The following is a 16,743-nucleotide window of genomic DNA, read 5'->3' as shown; positions in this document are numbered from 1 at the left end:
CTTCATTCACCACAAACTGGGATCAGACGTCACAGTGTTAGGAAATTCAGGATCCCAGGCAAACTGCAAGGTGGGATGGTGCCATGGGATAAGTGAATCATTTTCTTTCTGGGAAGGACAGGCCAAACTGCTGGTACAATAGCTGAGACTTTACTCAATCTTATCATTTGTGTGCTGGTATGATTACCTTTCTCTTTCTAATGGCAGAAAATCAGGTCCACAAGGTTCTGTTTGGACAGCATAACTAACAAAAAGAACATCTCCATTACCAGGTTGGTCTGGAAACCAAAATCTGCCTTAGTGGCACAAAAACTATCTTCCTGCAGGAACCAACACATACCAACGTGAGCTGCTGGCTAAACCCAGCCCTTGACTGAGGGCTCCAGCAGCACATGCTATCTGTTTGTTATCTGGGAACACCCTGGGGCTGGCTACAGCTGTCCCAAAGCCCTCGTGGCAACAGCAGCTGGACAAGGCTGCTCAGGCCAGCACTGATTACTGGAGAATGAACCAGCCCAGTTCTGCTGGGGAGGTGCTGCTGGGCTCCGAGGTGCTATCTCATTCTGATAAGATTTTCTTACAGTTCTGCTCAGTGCTCTCCTACAATGCAAAATATGCCCTCCCAAAACTGTAAGAGCCCTGTGAAAGTGCCAGCTGTGGGGAAGGAGAACCAGAGATCACTGAGTCCTACTCTTGAAACAGAAATTATGACTATTCCTATCTAAACTTACAGCAGCCTAGTAGAGCCAGAGAAAGATGTGGGAAATCAGATTAAATTGCACCTTTTGAGACTCCATCCATCAGCATTCTGGTTTAGAAGACCATGAGTTAGGACACTGAAGAAAAAGACTGTTCCTTTCAGAGAAGAAATGATTGCCAAAATGTCCATGTAGAAAATGAGAATAACAGTTCTAATATTGGGGGTTTTTTTCTGCTTTGCTGTTCCCTGAGCTTCTTTACCTAGAAAATTGCTATATTACCTGGAAAAAAAAATTTTTGTATTTTGCTGCTTGAGGGGGAGGGAGCTAATTAAATTTGTAAAAGTGGAAAATAATGTTAAGAGGTCTTTGTAGGCCTGTGGTTCTGACTGCTGGTGTCAGCTTTACTGCCAATATGTGCAGATGGTAATGAATGAGCTACCATCAAGCTTCCTTTATTGTCCTAGGGCCTCACTCAGCTCATAAATGTCTTCACTGGTTATTATTTCCAGTTATTTAGTGTTCAGCTGGTGAGAGCAGCACTCCCATTGATGCTGCACCCCAAAGCACCAGAACAGGATAAGTTATGGCAGTTTTTCAAGCAAGCCCTTTAACCCAGCTCAGAGGATGCGCTGCAGCAGGCACACTGAGCCAAGGTCAGTATTGAAACCAAGCCCTCCCCAGCTGAGCTGTTTGTACAGAATATCACTTTCTAGCAACAGCCTGGGCCCCTGGGACATGTGGGGCACCAGGCCAAGGCCAGGACAGCCCCAAGGGAGGGGGACAGAGTGCAGGGCTGCAGCTGTGCAAGAGGGATGGAAGGTGGTGGATGTCCCTGTGGGCTCCAGGACTTTTGGATAATGCATTTAGGCTTTCCACAGAACATGCTGTGCAGAATTTTGCATAGCCAGAGGACGGCATTTCTTCTCACAAACAAGGACGTAATAGCCTTTTCTAGAATAAGAATATAAATGACTTTCCCTATAAGAGCATTTGGAGCTGTGGGCAAGAGCGGTGTTGTCTCTCTGATTTACCAGCCTGACAGCCGTGCTGGGTTCAGCTCTTGTTTCTCTGTCCATAGAAACACTTCCTCTGCCTCTTTGAGCCTGCAAACACTGCGGTGGCTTCTGGAAACCACAAACAACCGCTGTGCACTTTCTGTCAGTAATTCTTCGTTCCTACCAAGGGCTTCATCTTCCAGCTGTATGCGTATTCATGCTCTGCCTCACACCTCATCCCCAGGCAAAAGCAGCAGGATGAGCAGATCTCCTCTGCCAGGCTGGTGTAGACTGGGGTTCAAAGTCTCCATCTCCATTTTGCAAACTTTCTTCAACCCTGGCAGAATATTTTCATGCCTGTTAAGCCATAAGGCTCAGCTGTGCCTGGCTCTCTGGCCAGCCAATGCTCTCTCCTCAAGCAGCCTTCAAACCTCCCGTGGAACCCCAAGGCTAGTTTCCCTATGACTGGGGACTCCAAGAAATACCACCCTTTTCCAATCCTCATCAGGGCAGAAAGAGTTTCTTTCTTGGTATCTAATTCTCCTAAACATGTTCAAGTTTTCCTGCTAGAGGAAATTTCTGCTAATTTCCAAGCAGAGTTGCCTGTAAAAATTTCCCTCAATTTCAACACATTTTCCCTTGCACTGGGGCTATGGAAACAGCTGCAGGCTGCCAGCTTTCCTGGCTCACCTTCCCAGGAAGGCTGCAAATATGTGTTTCCTGGGACTACAATTCCCAGAAGACAATTTATCTTCCCCCAAACCAGGAGCCAAGGCTTGCTGGGTCTGTTGCATGTTTTGAAAGCCTTCCTCCTCCCATGAGTAAGGAAGGGATGAGCCTTCCTGCAGCAAACTGGGAGCAGGAGGGGAATGCAGGAGGGGGCAAAGCATCCTTCTCAGCACAGCTCCTACCATGTCACAGCTCTGTGCAGCTAGGGGAGAGCACCTGAGGTCAATGCCTGAGGGCACTGCTTCCACTTTCATAGAACTACAACACCCCAAGCAAAAGTGATTAAAGGGCTGGCTGGTGTTAATTTAAGTGTTTTTGGGACTGCCTGAGAATGTTGGAAATGCCCTCCTCAGATGTGTGTCTCCACTGAAGTAATATTTCAGCATGTCTGCTCTTAAGAGACCACAAAATCCTGCCTTGTAGCCTCTGATCAGGCACGTTTGTGGTTCCTCTGCAACGGTGATGCCAAACACACCAGTGGCTTCTTCCTCCCAGGGCAACAGGCTTAGGAAAAATGTTTAAAGGAAGGACTGAACTCCATGGCCCCAAGCAATCTCAGTGCTGTTCCTTGTGATGTGACTCAGAACCGTACTTGGTCATTTAACGACTCTGAGTGTTGCTAATTAAAACCAGCCTTTGCCCAGGCTATCATTGCAGTGAGTGCTGTCTCCATCAGCTAAGTCATTAATAGTGACCCTAAACAACCCCGGCTGAATGGGGGGCTGTAATCTCCTGAAGGAATCCCTGGGTCTTTTGCAATCAGAAGGCAAAGGTGCTCCTTTTACAACATTCTTCTAAAGATTGCAAGCTCCTAACTTTGGAGTCACAAGCAGCCTCCCAAAAATCAGCAGGGTGTGTCTCTGGCAGGTTAAAAGGTCCAGGCTGGTGTTTGCAGTGCAGAAAGGCCAGGATGGGTTTTCAGCAAGCCAGAGGGGCTGGGTAAAGAGCAGCATCATGTGTTCAGTGCTTTAAAAATGCAGCAGGATTTGGGGTGAAAACATGAAAAAATCAGCCATGGTGTTTCACAAGGACACTTCTCCCCCTGCACAAGGCAGGATGACTCAGCTGCTCACTGATAGCAAGTTTGCTGAAACAAATACTGACCTTCAAACAGTCACTGTATATTATCACTGATACAAATACCAGCCTGAATACAATAAACCTAACCCTCGCCTTCTTTTTTCCTCCACTATTCTGTTTCCAGGTGGTTTTTCATTTAGATCTGTCCCAGGGGATCTCAGCATCCCTTTTCATCCTTACTGGAGCTTAAGGAGAGCTCTGTGAGTTCAGCCCATCAAAAGAAAAAGGAAATGGAAAAGAAAAGCCATTCAGAATAAAGATGAGACAACCTTCCCAACATTTAGATTGAAGCAATTCTGAAGAGTTTATAAGACATATCCCCGCTTGCCACCTGTTTGCACAAAAATCACTATTTGGACACCTAAATATGCCACAACTGTCTTGCTCAGTGATTGTGGAGTGTGCTCCCTCCTCAGTTTGTTCCTAGGAAGAGCCTGGCACTGGCTGTCCCGTGGGAGAAGATGCTGTGAGCACCTGGCTCCCCTGGGACCAGACAGGCACCAGCGACAGCGGAAGAAAAGCAGAGCCATCCTGCCAAGATATTTTAGCAAATTTGAAACACCCCAGTGGTTCCATACCACAGGAGCACACTGTACTGGGTGTTCTGAGCCAGCACTTACAATCCTGAATCACCTTTTCCTCAGCCTTCACTGTGCAGTCCCTCACTTGCCTGCTCTGTTCACCCACTTTTAAAGCAGTGTGAGTGTCCTAACAGCACAGATATGCCACAAATGATGAAGAATGGCTGGCCAGGGTCCTAGCCTTGCCTAGTTTTCTGAAAACTGCAGAAGATTTTTTTCCTTTCCATTTAGCAAGCTTAGATGCAGGAATATTATACATTTTTTTTCTCTGAGATAAAAAGTCACTCTTCCCACATTTAAAACAATAAGAATTGGACTACTTATTATAGAAAAAGAAGAAGAAGAAGGAGAAGAAGAAGGGCCATGAAGCACTTGCTGTTGGTCCTTCCGTGTAGCAGCAGTGACGTTGGAAGGAGGAAGCGCCTCGGAGCTGGAGCGATCCCGCGCTGCACCGCCGTGTCCTCGCCCGCTTATCTCCCCACTTCACCCACTCTGGGCCATCTGTGGCCCAGAGCAGAGCTGCTGCCTCACAGGTCCTCTCTGGAGGGCCCCACAGACAGCTGTGTGCACAGCTGGCATCTCAGGTTTCCCGTGGATTAATGCCCAAGCAGGGCATTCGCATCATTCCTGGAGGCTTCGCAGGGAGTTCAGCTCAGATCCAGGTAAGTGCTGGCTGCTAGGAGCAGGAGTTTGCAGGGGCTGCCTCAGTGGGGTACTCCTTGATGGCATGGTTGGTTTTGGGAATCCCACAGACAGCAGGAGAAAGTGCTGTGAAGTTGTCCTCTGCCTCGTTGGCTTGATTTCATGCCTGGCTCCGAAGCGTAGTTTTGCTTTAAATGGGGGAGGAACAGCACTGCCAGAGATAAGAGTGTTTGGATCTGGGATGGGCAGTTTGTTCACGGCAGCCCTTGGGTTATTGAGTCAATACCAACACTGACATGCAGCTGTGAATCACACCCAGCAGCAGCCTCTGCTCCCCTCAACCAACCTGGAGATGTTTGGTTATGGGGAGAACCCAAACATTTGGAAATATCTGGCATCCTTTGAAGCAGCTTTTCAGTTTCATTAATGCAAATTTCAAGTAAATGCTGGTCATTTGCATAAGGACCTGCCTGGAGAGATGCCAGGAATGTGACTTGACTCATTTATTTGAGTGTGACCCTCAAATAAATGCCAACCCCTTCAGGAGCACAGAAACCTCCAGTGTCCTCAGCTGGAGACCAAGGGATGTGGAGCAAATGCCAACCAAACCCCTCGAGTTCATGGCATCTACCTACATGCAGAAGAGCCAGAAAATTCCAGCAGTGATCTTCCTCTGGCCTCTCTGAAATAACTGGGTGTCCAGCTATGCATTAGGGACTGATAGAAAGTTACCCACAGACTGTTTAAAAAATAAAGTAAAAGCTAAGTGTCCCCGTTCTGGGTGTGCTGCTGTTTGTGATCCTTACAATTAAATTTCTGAAGAACCGGTTCTGGGTCAGGTTCATGTTCCCTCAGTAAGCGTGGCAGAGGGTAAAATGGGAATCTGGCACTTCAGGGCCACTTTCATTTGAAGGTTTAATAAAGATTAACACCTCTGAGGCTGTGTGCCCCTGGCTGCTCAGTTTGTTACTGTTGTTCATGTTTTTGTTCATAATTGTCAGAAATCTACAGTGGAACACCGATTGGCAGCTAAGGGGGTGCAAAAACTGGGTGAAATGCAAAAATTGTCAAAGTTTTTTCTTTAACTTTTCTCTCTGCTTAAAGAGGACCTGATGGGTTAGCTGTGCCAATGGGTGATTCACTCTTATTGGAAATTACCCTTCTTAATTACTCCACAAGCTGATCCCAGCCCCACCTGTGTCCAGTTATTGCCTTCAGAAAGGTTCCATGTGAAGGCAGCTCATCCTGTGCTGTACACTTGGGTGTTTTAATCTGTTGAGCATGCTGAGATTGGGAATGCTCTGCTCTTCCCAGATTTATGGATGGAGTTAGAGGAGGGTGAGAATATATCTCCAGCTGAGGTGTATTGTGAGGGCTGTGCAGCCCTGTGCTGGTGAGTACAAACAAGAGAGAATGAGAAATGAATGACTGGACTCTGCTGGGGCTTTGTTTGTCAGGTTCTGTCTTTCTTTCTTTGTTTTGTGGAATTTATTTTTCACTTGTTCTTCCTTTTTCAGTTTTCACCCCATGGCAAAGCCTGGTTTTACATTTCTTATTTGAACTGTGCAAAACAGCTGGAAGCTGGGGAAAAGAGAGAGGAATAGAGAATTATGCTACTGGTTTTAGTGGAGGGCCTGAGCAAAGTGGGAGCAGAGGGCAATGAACTGGGGCTGATGGCAGCTTTGAGCTTGGTCTAAACCCTGGAAAGGCAGTGCTCAGTGTTTCTGATTGCCTTTTTTGCGTGTGTGCTTGGCAAATAGGAAAATTACTTTTCTGAGACTAGCTTTATGCTTCCTGATGGATTTTCAGCAGGAAAAATAAAACCTTTCCTCATGGGCCTTGTGTTGGGGGTGGGATCTGCTCCATCCCATGTTCCCCTTCCCTGTGTGGTTTGGTGCCATGGTGTGTCCAGTGGGTTTTTCCAGCTCATGGTGTGTTAAAAGTCTCATGACTCATTCAAACTCATTTTTTTTCCCTATTGCAATCCATCCAATGGGCCACCACGTAAAAATCCTCTTTCCTGTGGCCTCCCTGCCCCTGGGCTCCCTGTGTGCAGCCTTGTGGGGGTCAGGGGGGTGGCTGGAGGGGACAGAGCTGTCCTGGCTGCCAAAACCCAAAAACCCATGGCCCCAGCATGGGGACTTCAGCAGAAACCCTCACTGCTGAGTGTGTGAAGGAGCAAGGGCTGGGGGATGCCTCTGCCTCCCCAAACTCCTCTGAGAGAGCCAACTTCTGATTTACAGGAGTCACAAGCTGGGAGGACACTAAAGCAGCAATAATCATTGATAAAACACTCCTTTTCCATCACTAGCAGGATTGAGTGCAGTTTTCTAACAAAATTTTGAACAGGAGGGTTTTGAAAGTTATAAGACAGCTCAGATACAAAAGAAAGCAAGTGAAAGCAGCTGCATTATTGACCTGTGGGTGAGAAGTGGCTGTCTCAGCAGGACTGTAGGAGAACTTTGAGCATTTAAGAGCAGAAGCAGCAACTCCCTTATCTTGTTTGACCATCTCTCTACCAGATGCAGTTGCAGTTTGCCCGGATATTTGTAAGTTTTTCAGCATGAATACCAGAATAAACTCTTCTGATAATCTAGTCTGACCTGCAGTGTCAGGCAAACCACAGGATTTATGGTTTTCTTGAACCAGTGCAGCCTTTGGAAGGAAATAACCTCCTGTCTTTATTGAAAGTATTTTTAATGATGATGATTTTACTTTAACTGATGAAGGACTGGTTCAGTGTTTGGATTTGTGTCAAATTCAACATAGCCTGGATCAGATTCTGACATGCAGGTGACATTCAAGAAAGCATTTTCATTTCACAAGAGTAATTTTCCAACAGTATGAACCAGGATGTGAGGAACCTGGAAAGTGGAATATTGCAAAAGCATGCAAATAAGCTCATTCCTGTGATAATGAAATATTTAAGTGATGAGCTAATTCTGAGCATTTTAACAATGTGAGGGAACAAAGCTAGAGTTTAAATGAAAATATTCAAAACTAATACTCCCACTGCTTATAGGCACATGTAAGCTGACAGATTGTTTTAGGTGCAGAGCATAACTGGAATACACAGGGCTAACACCAAGCAAAAATAAGAATATAGGGAAAAATGCAGCTATGGAAACATATGTGTGTTACAGAAAGAGATTTTGTCGTGCCTTCTCTGTATGGGATCAAATACAGTCAGAGCAGCAATGAAGAATAAAAGAGGTGTTTACTAAAGCAAATAAGGAAATAAATTCACAGGAGAAAGAACATGGAATATTGTGAAATAAGCAAACAGTAGCTCTGAGGATGATATATTTGCATATTTTTAACTAAAACAGAGGGGGAAGGAATAAAGGGGGAAGGTTGGAGCAGTGCTGGATCCAGACACATGAGAGCAATGCAGAGTTGGTGTCATGCTGGGAAGCATGGGATAGCTCAGAAGCAAGGGAGATTTACACCAGATAAAACCAAAATTATGCAATGACTAGCACAATTCCTAACCCCCCTCCCCCTGCTAAAAACCTGATTTAAAAATAAAACATTAGGAGAAACTTCAATTCAGAAACTGTTGCTTTTAATGTAAACAAGGGAACGTGGGAACACAGAGATATCAGATCAGGGGAAAATGATTCAGAGAACAGGCACATAAGTAGAGCAGTATTAGATCCTTGATATTCAGGGGGCTGGAGCACCTCTGCTCTGGAGCCAGGCTGAAACACTTGGGGTGCTCTGCCTGGAGAGGAGAAGGCTTCAGTGAGACCATGGAGCCCTGTCCAGTGGCTAAAGAGGCTCCAAGAGAGATGGAGAGGGATGGTGGACAAGGGCATGGAGTCACAGGACAAGGGAGATTAGATTCAAACTGACAGAGGGCATGTTCAGATTGGGTATTAGGAAAAAAAAAATCTCCCCTACGAGGGTGGGGAGAACCTGGAACAGGGTGCCCAGGGAAGCTGAGGCTGCCCTGTCCATGGAAGTGTCCAAGGCCAGGTAGGATGGGGCTGGAGCAACCTGGGATAGTGGAATTTGTCCCTGCCCATGGCAGGGGTTGGAACTGGATGATCTTTATGGTCCCTTCCTACCCAAACCATTCTATTATTCCATGTCCGGACCAGATTATGAACTTTTACTAAAACAGGAAAAAATGCAGCTGATTAATTTCAGCCAGCCCAGCCCTACAAACAGTAAAACATTTGTTACAGAGGCATCAAGCAGCCTCACCTGTGGCTGATGTAGCCTCAGCTGGGCTGAGTCATGGGTGTAAATGCCAGGAAAGGGGGGTGGTGGTGGTTGTCTGCCTGAGGAGGTGATGGGGGCAGCAGGAAGCCTGGAGGCTGAAGAATGAACTCAGGGGATGAATGACCAGAGAGGCTGTGTGAAAGCAAAAGCTTGTTGAGGAGGAAGGACTGGCTGAAACCTGGAAATAGTTTCTGGTGAAGAAATGGGCTGGTGAGTGGCAAAAGGGGAAGGAGGTGCCAGCTGAATGGTGATGGGGGTGACAGCAGCATGCCATGTCCTGTGGCTCCCAAGGATTCCCCAAAGCTGAGCTGGGGAATTGCTTTTGGGGAGTGTTGGAGCATTCCTGGGGCTTGAGCAGTGAGGGTGCCAGCTCTGGGGATCTGGGCTCTGCAGAGGAGCCCTGGTGCTGCAGTGCTGACTGCCAGTCCTGAAAGGCAAAAAAACCAGAGCTGAGGAGGCATCAGAGGAGTCTGTGGCAGGCTGTGATGCTGCACTTTTGAGGATAGAAAGGTCACTCTGGGCACTGTTAGCAGGCAGCTTCTTTACCTCATGATATCCCATTAAACACGGGAAATTCTGAGATGTCAGCTGATGTGGCAACACCCACACTGCTGGTGGGCACAGCCCCGACCTCAGCAGGGCAGGAAGTGCCCAAAGTGCTCACACTACAGGAAGCTAAAAATCTTTCAGCCTTGCGCCTAAGATCATTTATTTCCTCAAGAAAAATCCTGCATCCCAAAGTAATCCGCGAGGGGGTGTCTCAAGGATTTTGTGAAAGAGGAGCTGTTCCCTCGCAATAACACAAGGAAAAGCCCGTGATGAGCATCACCCAGCACAGTGGGCAGGGTATGTCTGGTGCAGGCTGATTCACAAGAACAGAGAGTTTTGACATTGCTGAAAGACACAAAAAAAAAGTGGTGCATACTGATGGCTGTCACAGGAAAGACTCGCTCCTTTCAGCGCCTTGCTGCTGCAAAATACACTTTTTGTAAGACAAAGGTCTCTTCTCAGGAGTTTGAATGGCTGTTCCTTAGCTATTGACAAGCCTGGAGTTAGCAAAATAGGCTCTTCTTTCTTTTATGTAAGGTGATAAATATAAATGTCCTATGATAAATAGTCAATGGAATATAATAAGTTCTTACACAAGTAAATGTGTTTAATTTTGTTCCCAGACAACAGCGACAAAGGGATGTTGCACTGAATGCCTCGAAGTGATAGAGTTTCAGTAGTGAGAGGAAATGAGATCTTGTTTCTGAAAAGGAAGAGAGAGAGAGGCTTTGTGAATGAAGAACAAATCTGAAAGGTGCTGCTTCTTCCCTCTGTTTATGGTCTAATATCAATACAGGGAATAACAGTGGAAGCTGCAGCTGGAGAGGGCACTAGGGGTCACCCCTGTCTTATCTATGTCATCTGGATTTAATTCTGAAGTAAGATAAATAACGTGACAGAAAACAAAGCCAAGCTATTCTGATTTCTTTTTCTTTCTTTTTTTTTTTTTTTTTTTTTTAATTGTGTGGGCCAGACAGCTTGCATTTAATTTCTTCATTTTCCCCTCCTGCCTGCCTTCTGTCTGTCTCTCCTTTAAAACAAAGCCCCAGGAAGCCAGTGGGTTGCAGCCCAGGGAGGATGCTATGGATGCAGGGGACTTGCATCAAAATTCCCTCTGTGTGGGGGATTTATTTAGAGCAAAGGTCGGGCAATCACAAACACAAAGTCATTTGGGCAGAATCACAGAGCAGCCTTGGCATGTTCCTGCAAGCACGGCACAGCAAACTGATTGCAGCCATGAATGGCTCCCTTGTAGTCCAGAGAGCAACTCCTGACACGTTTTCCTCTGCCTGCCCCAAAATCCTGTGCCTGAAGATCTTTCTCTCCCCTTTTCTTCCCCCTCCACCAGACAAGTGTCCCTGACTTCTCATGCAACTGCGCTTGATACCTGTATTTGGAGGATTTGGTGTCTGGGCTATGAAGAGAATTGCAAATTATCTTCTCTAAGATTTTTTTTAACCTTGTGTCTAGGAAGCAACCACTTCTGTCAGTTGAATCTGCTGTCTGAGTGTTGGAATTGTGCATTTTAAGGTGTGATGCAAGATGTCTAGGGAGGAAAAGTATTTCTTTATGGAGACAGATGATTTTTCTCAAGACAGACAGGCTTTCAGGCACACAAGATGTGATGAAGAGGCTGCACCCCCTACAAGCCTGCTTTTTTTAGCTCTAGTAATTGATGTTGCAAGGTGTAGATCCCCTTTTCTCTTCAGATGAATTATGGTAAATTGTGGTGGGTTTTGTCATATGATGTGGCAGAAGTAGAAAGTTCATGAGAATTTAAGAACTGACCTGTCAACTTATTGAAAGAATCAGCTGCCAGGAGCTGGGAAACTACAAAACAGAACTCGTGTCTTGGAAAGCCCCTTTCCTGCGGATCCCTGGAGTCAGGAAGAGCTGCAGAGAGGCTTCCCCATGACCATGCCCTGCTTGTATGCTCCTTTCCCAGCACCAGTTATAATTCCCTGGGCATGGCACCCTGGGTTGGGCGGTGTTTACCCTGCCCTGCCACACGAGAACAGAGGCACGTTCTTGGATGATCACAGGGATGATAAATCTGCTAGGAGTGCGCTACTGTAGGGGCTGTGCGAGGGCAGAACCAGACTCGCCACCCGAGCTGGGCTGGTGGCAGCACTCACAGGACACCTCTGTCCCTGTCCCTGTCCCTGCCAGCTCCAGGCCTGGCCATCAGCTCCCTCCTAGCTCAGAGCTGGTTCAGGGTCAGTTCAGGTATCCGTGGGCTGCAGCAAAGCTATCGCCCAAAGGTGGGGGAGAGCTCCTGCTCCCTATTTTAGGGTTTTATGTAACATCCAGCTTATGTAAGCCTTTGTCTGTTAACAAAATGGGTGGAGCGTGTCTCGCTCGGATTCCTGCTAAAGAAACGCTCATTGCTTAACGCTTACTCAAGTGCTCATTACATACTTTAAGAATAATTTACTCAGTTCCTTTCCTGTTGCTAATAATAACACGGCGACTTGACAACCTGCTATGGACAAATGATAAAATGTGTAATTCTCCATTCAGTGCACTGCACCTTGGAATAAATGAGAAGCAGTGCTGTTCAGGTAGAGGAGGGGAAACTGAGGCATACCCCAGAGGTACTCAATGGGAGAATAAGGCATTCCCCAGAGGCAGAGAGTGGAACAATGAGGCAGACCCAAACCCTGACCCGTGTATTGCTTTCTTCTTGCTGCCCCCTGGCAGGAGACAGTTTTAGGGTGCTGGTAGAGGAGGAAGGATGTTCTGGCCTTGCCAGGATGGTTTGGCGGGCAGGATGTGCCTGGGGACACAGCACAATCCTTGTTGGTATCACAATCCTCCTCTTCAGGGTTCCACCCAGCATTGTTTCCCACGTGGAGGGAAAAGGGAGGGCTGGGCAGGCAGCGGCACTAAACTCTGCAGCCCATGTCCTCATCCCAAAGTTGATTTGCACCCCAGGGAAGTCCCACTGGTCTCTGTCATTAATTAAATACCTTTTCAATCCTGAGTTCTGTCCTCCAGTAGGAAAAGGTGGGCTGTACCCTGCTGTGTGGGAATGGTAAGGCATTAGAAGCTGTCAGATAATCAGACCCCATGATAGAGAGGACCACGTAAATTGTTTTCAGAAGGACTTGTCGAGCTCACTCAAACCTGGCATTCACGTTCCTGCTGGGCTTTAAATAGAAAGAGAGAGTGTGTCTGAGCTCACACCATACGGAGCTGGTTTGCACTCTCTCCTTCCTCCAGATCCTGCGCTTCATCTACTGACGTGCTTGGCATTCCTTGAAGTTTTGTGAATTGCTGCAAAAAAACCCAACCCTCCTTATTTTATTTTGTTTTATTTTATTTTCCCCCTTCTTCTTCCCCCGTAAAGCCTTGCCTTTCCCCGCAGCCCTGTCCCTGTCCCTGCACCGCAGCTCGGGGCAGCTGCCACACGGTGGCATCCAGGTATCTGCGGAACGATGCACCAGCGAGGAGAAGGGCGGGACAGCTTGGATTCGGGCATTTCCTGCGAAAAGCAAGTTTGTGATACCAGAAATACGTATTGTTTTAGTTCTGAGGCACGTTCCTGTCCCCTGAGGCTCTGAAGGGGTGATACAGAGGGGAGATGCGCTGCTGCAGGGAAAATCAAGCTGGAAGTGGTATCTCATGTATTATTCAATACATTTTTTTCTTCTCCTTTTTTTAAATTTTTTTTTTAAGAGTTAAGTTTTTAATTAACCACTTTGATCCACACCCCCCCCCCCTCGCCGAGAGAAGGATAAAAGCCCCAACCAAACCCAAACAGCAAGAGCATTGTTTGTGTTTCCATGGGAATTCTATGAGAGGAGAAGGGTGTGAAAGAAACCTGAAATATTCTGGCCAAATCTGATAAGGTTTGGATCCTGAGCAGTCCCCGGGGTTGTCTTGTAGCAAGCAAAGCCCAGGGGTCCCAGAGTCCCCTGACTGTGCAGGGAGATTGCTGCTGTGTCATGGGAGGTATTACACTGCTGAGGAATTTTGCCAGAAAAAACAGTTTTTATGGGAGAAGACAAGACTACAGCTCCCAGGAGGCACCGTGACCCAGTCAGGCACTTGATGCTGAAGCGCCTTTAAACAAAACTTCCTCCCGTGCCTGTTCCCTCAGCGTTAGGAGGACAATAGTGGTCCTTGAAGGGAAGAGGAGGAAAAAAGTACTTGACAATGTGATTTCTACAAGCAACCCTGCCTTTTCGTTCTGGAATACTGGTCTTATGGGACAAAACAATAAAAATCTTTTTTTTTTTGTCTTAAGGAGCTTCAGAGTCAGTGTGCTGTGGGGCACAATAAACCTTTGCTCTGTATTCAGGACATCCTCAGCAGAGGCTGGGGACAGGGTGCAGGAGCAGGAGGCACGGTGGTGTCCCAAGCTGGAGCTTGGCTTTACACACAGCCAAAGTAAATCCTCATCTCACCAAGGGTGATACAGCTGATTCCTCCCTCCCCTGGGGCTCTGCAGGCTCCTTCCCAAATGTGATCCAGCTAGGGAAAAAAACCAACTCTTTATTTTTCCCCTGGTTGCCCTCTGGTCCCCACGGCTTTGCAGAGGCACCAACGTGACCCACACTTGGTGTCAGGGAGCCCCTGCATGGCTAAAGGGGAACCATAAGGAGGAAAAAGGACTTTTCAATGCCTGCAGGTATGAAAGGCACTCCAGGCTCCACCCTGGCATTTGATGGTTGGTTTTTTATTTTTCCATCTTTGATGTGTGGGTTGCTGTGAACAGTGTCAAGAGCACAGGGCTGGGGAATAGCCCATTATTGGTGGCACTGTGAATAGTGCAGGGCTGGGGTTTGTGCTGGTGTAGCTGGGCTCATTTAACAAAGGAAAAAGCAAATGGATGATAAAAATCTCTATGGGTAAAACCCTCTATTTGGGTGACACCTGTGTTCAACATGTCAGACAGATTCCTGATGTGGCTCTGCTGAGATCCTTGTTGCACTCCAACCCATTGGCAAAACTGCCTTTTGCCACAGAGGAAGGGGAGAGAGTTTTTCAGGTTGTGAAAAAATGGTTTGAGAGGTTTGGAGAAGGTGATGCTTCTTTGTGCTGTCACATGTTCACTGCAGCCTGCTCTTAATTTGGCATTTATTTTCCCTCGCTTAAAGCCTTATCTTGTTTGGCATTTCTCTAATGTCCTGCAGATCTCTGCTCCTTCCCCTTCTCCATGTCTTGTGACGTCAAGTGGTGACCGAGATTGAAAACAATGTCCTTATTTTAAAAGAATGCTTTTTCTTTTCCTGCATTATCTTTCAGCTGGTGTATTGGGCTTGGTGTGCAGCAGCAAAAGCTTTTAGTTCACCAACAGCCCTTCTGCAGATGTCTCTTACACTTTTGGCCACCTTATTGGGCATGGAAGTGAAAAGTTTTAGGCAGAAGGAAAAAATATGAAGTACAAGTAAATAATAATAATAATAATAATAATAAAAGATTGCTAATATGAGCACCTTGGTTTTACAGACTGCAGCAGCCTCAATCCCTGACTGTCAGCCTCATCTTAAATAAGAACACTTCACACCCCTGTGACGACACCAGGCATCCTCTAAGGGATGTGGGGAAGTTCCTGAAGAATGAAAAGCAGGTGGGAGAGAACCAAAGAAACTCCTGACAGATAATACTGTGCCTCTCAGAGCTCAAGACATTTTTGAGGGTATGTGCCAAGTATCCATTTATTGAATTGCCTCTGGGACAGGGAAGGTTCTGGGAAGTGTAGAAAACCACTAATGGGACATGGGCACAGACGGTGGTGCTTCTGCTCTGTTGTGGTGCTGCAGAGGGGGGAATTGTGAAAAGTAGAGGCCAAAATGCTAACCTACACTGGCTGCTCTCTTCTGCTCCTGGTCTAGCCCTGCTCCCTGCCAACATAAACCTATAGCAGGGAGATTAAATACACATTAAGTGAGCTAAGGTTTATGGATTTGGAAAGATTTGCCAGAAATCAGCCAGTCATGTAAAGGACGAACACTGAAATGAGCTCTGGGCAGGAGGGAAGGGGTTGTCTGCAGAGAAAGTTGTGTTTCTCTGTGTCTGCTATGTCTCTGCTCTGCATCAACACACATGGAGATGTATGTGTGCAGAGATGGGAGATGGCAGAGGTCCCTGCAGCCCGCTGTCCTCCTGCCCTGGGGAGCTGGGAGGTTTACAGAGGTGTGTCCAGAGAGATGGCAGAGATTGGGCATCCCGGGCAGGTGGGTGCCCTGAGGGATGCTCCCCTTGCTGTATCTCCACTCATTCCTATTCCATACATTTAGCATGAAACCTCTCTGCAGTGTGGGGCTAATGTGCCTGTCTGGAACATGGCTCTGCCCTCTCTTTGGGGTGGAAATGGCAGTGATATAGGGCAACTTCGAATATTTCCCATTGCCTTGAAGTGTTCCACACCATCCTCCTCTCTTGCTTTGTTCTCTCCTGACACTGAATGCCACAAATATTTGTGCTTTTTCCTTGCTCAGTGCAGCCAGCACTGCTGAGCCACCTTGACTCACAGCTGTCCACAGATGCCCAATGGGGCAGTGTGTGAGCCCAGCCCCATGAGCTGAAGGAAGCTGTGTTGCAACACCATTGGGAACCCACCTTAGATTTCTAAGTTTGATTTTAGGTGTGAAGCACGTCACTCACTCTGTTGTGTTAAGGTGTTGGCAAGCCAAGTCACAGTAAACCCAGAGTAAACGAGCTGAGCCACTGTGTTACAGGTGTGCCCATAAACAAGGCAGGGGCTGCTCTGGTGGAGAATGTGATGCCTCAATATTATTCCCCCAGAGTAGGAGACAGAGGCTGCTTCTGAACCAGCAGTTCTCAAAGTTGGGTTATTTATCTCATCTACATTTAAGGTCTGTGGTTCAGTTCTTTGTGATTTAAAGAAATAGAAACTAAAATAATTTAAGGAAAAAAAATATCCTAATAACCATGCCGAAGTCTTGCTGTAGATATAGAAGTGGGATCACTGAGTTTGCTGGAAGAAATCACCAAGATCTCCCTGTGCAGCCACAGCAGTGAGAGCTGCAGTGCTGAAGACAGATTTTGGGCGTTTCACCAGCACTCAGGGCTGGCTTAGAGCTGGAACCTGCTGGGAATTTCGCTTATCCGCATGTCAGTTCAATGCTTCTGCGAGCACAAAAATTTTCTCTCTCGCTAAAAAATCTCCTCCTTGCATATTAAAAAGGGCATAATGGAAGTAACATGGTAAATGCAGCGTGTGTAGGGGAGGACAGCTCGGATCCAAACACCACCGGACTGTAATTACTG

Source organism: Melospiza georgiana, chromosome 10 (assembly GCF_028018845.1).
Source record: "Melospiza georgiana isolate bMelGeo1 chromosome 10, bMelGeo1.pri, whole genome shotgun sequence".
NCBI classification, from domain to species: domain Eukaryota; kingdom Metazoa; phylum Chordata; class Aves; order Passeriformes; family Passerellidae; genus Melospiza; species Melospiza georgiana.
Note: the sequence above shows the minus strand (reverse complement) of the source record.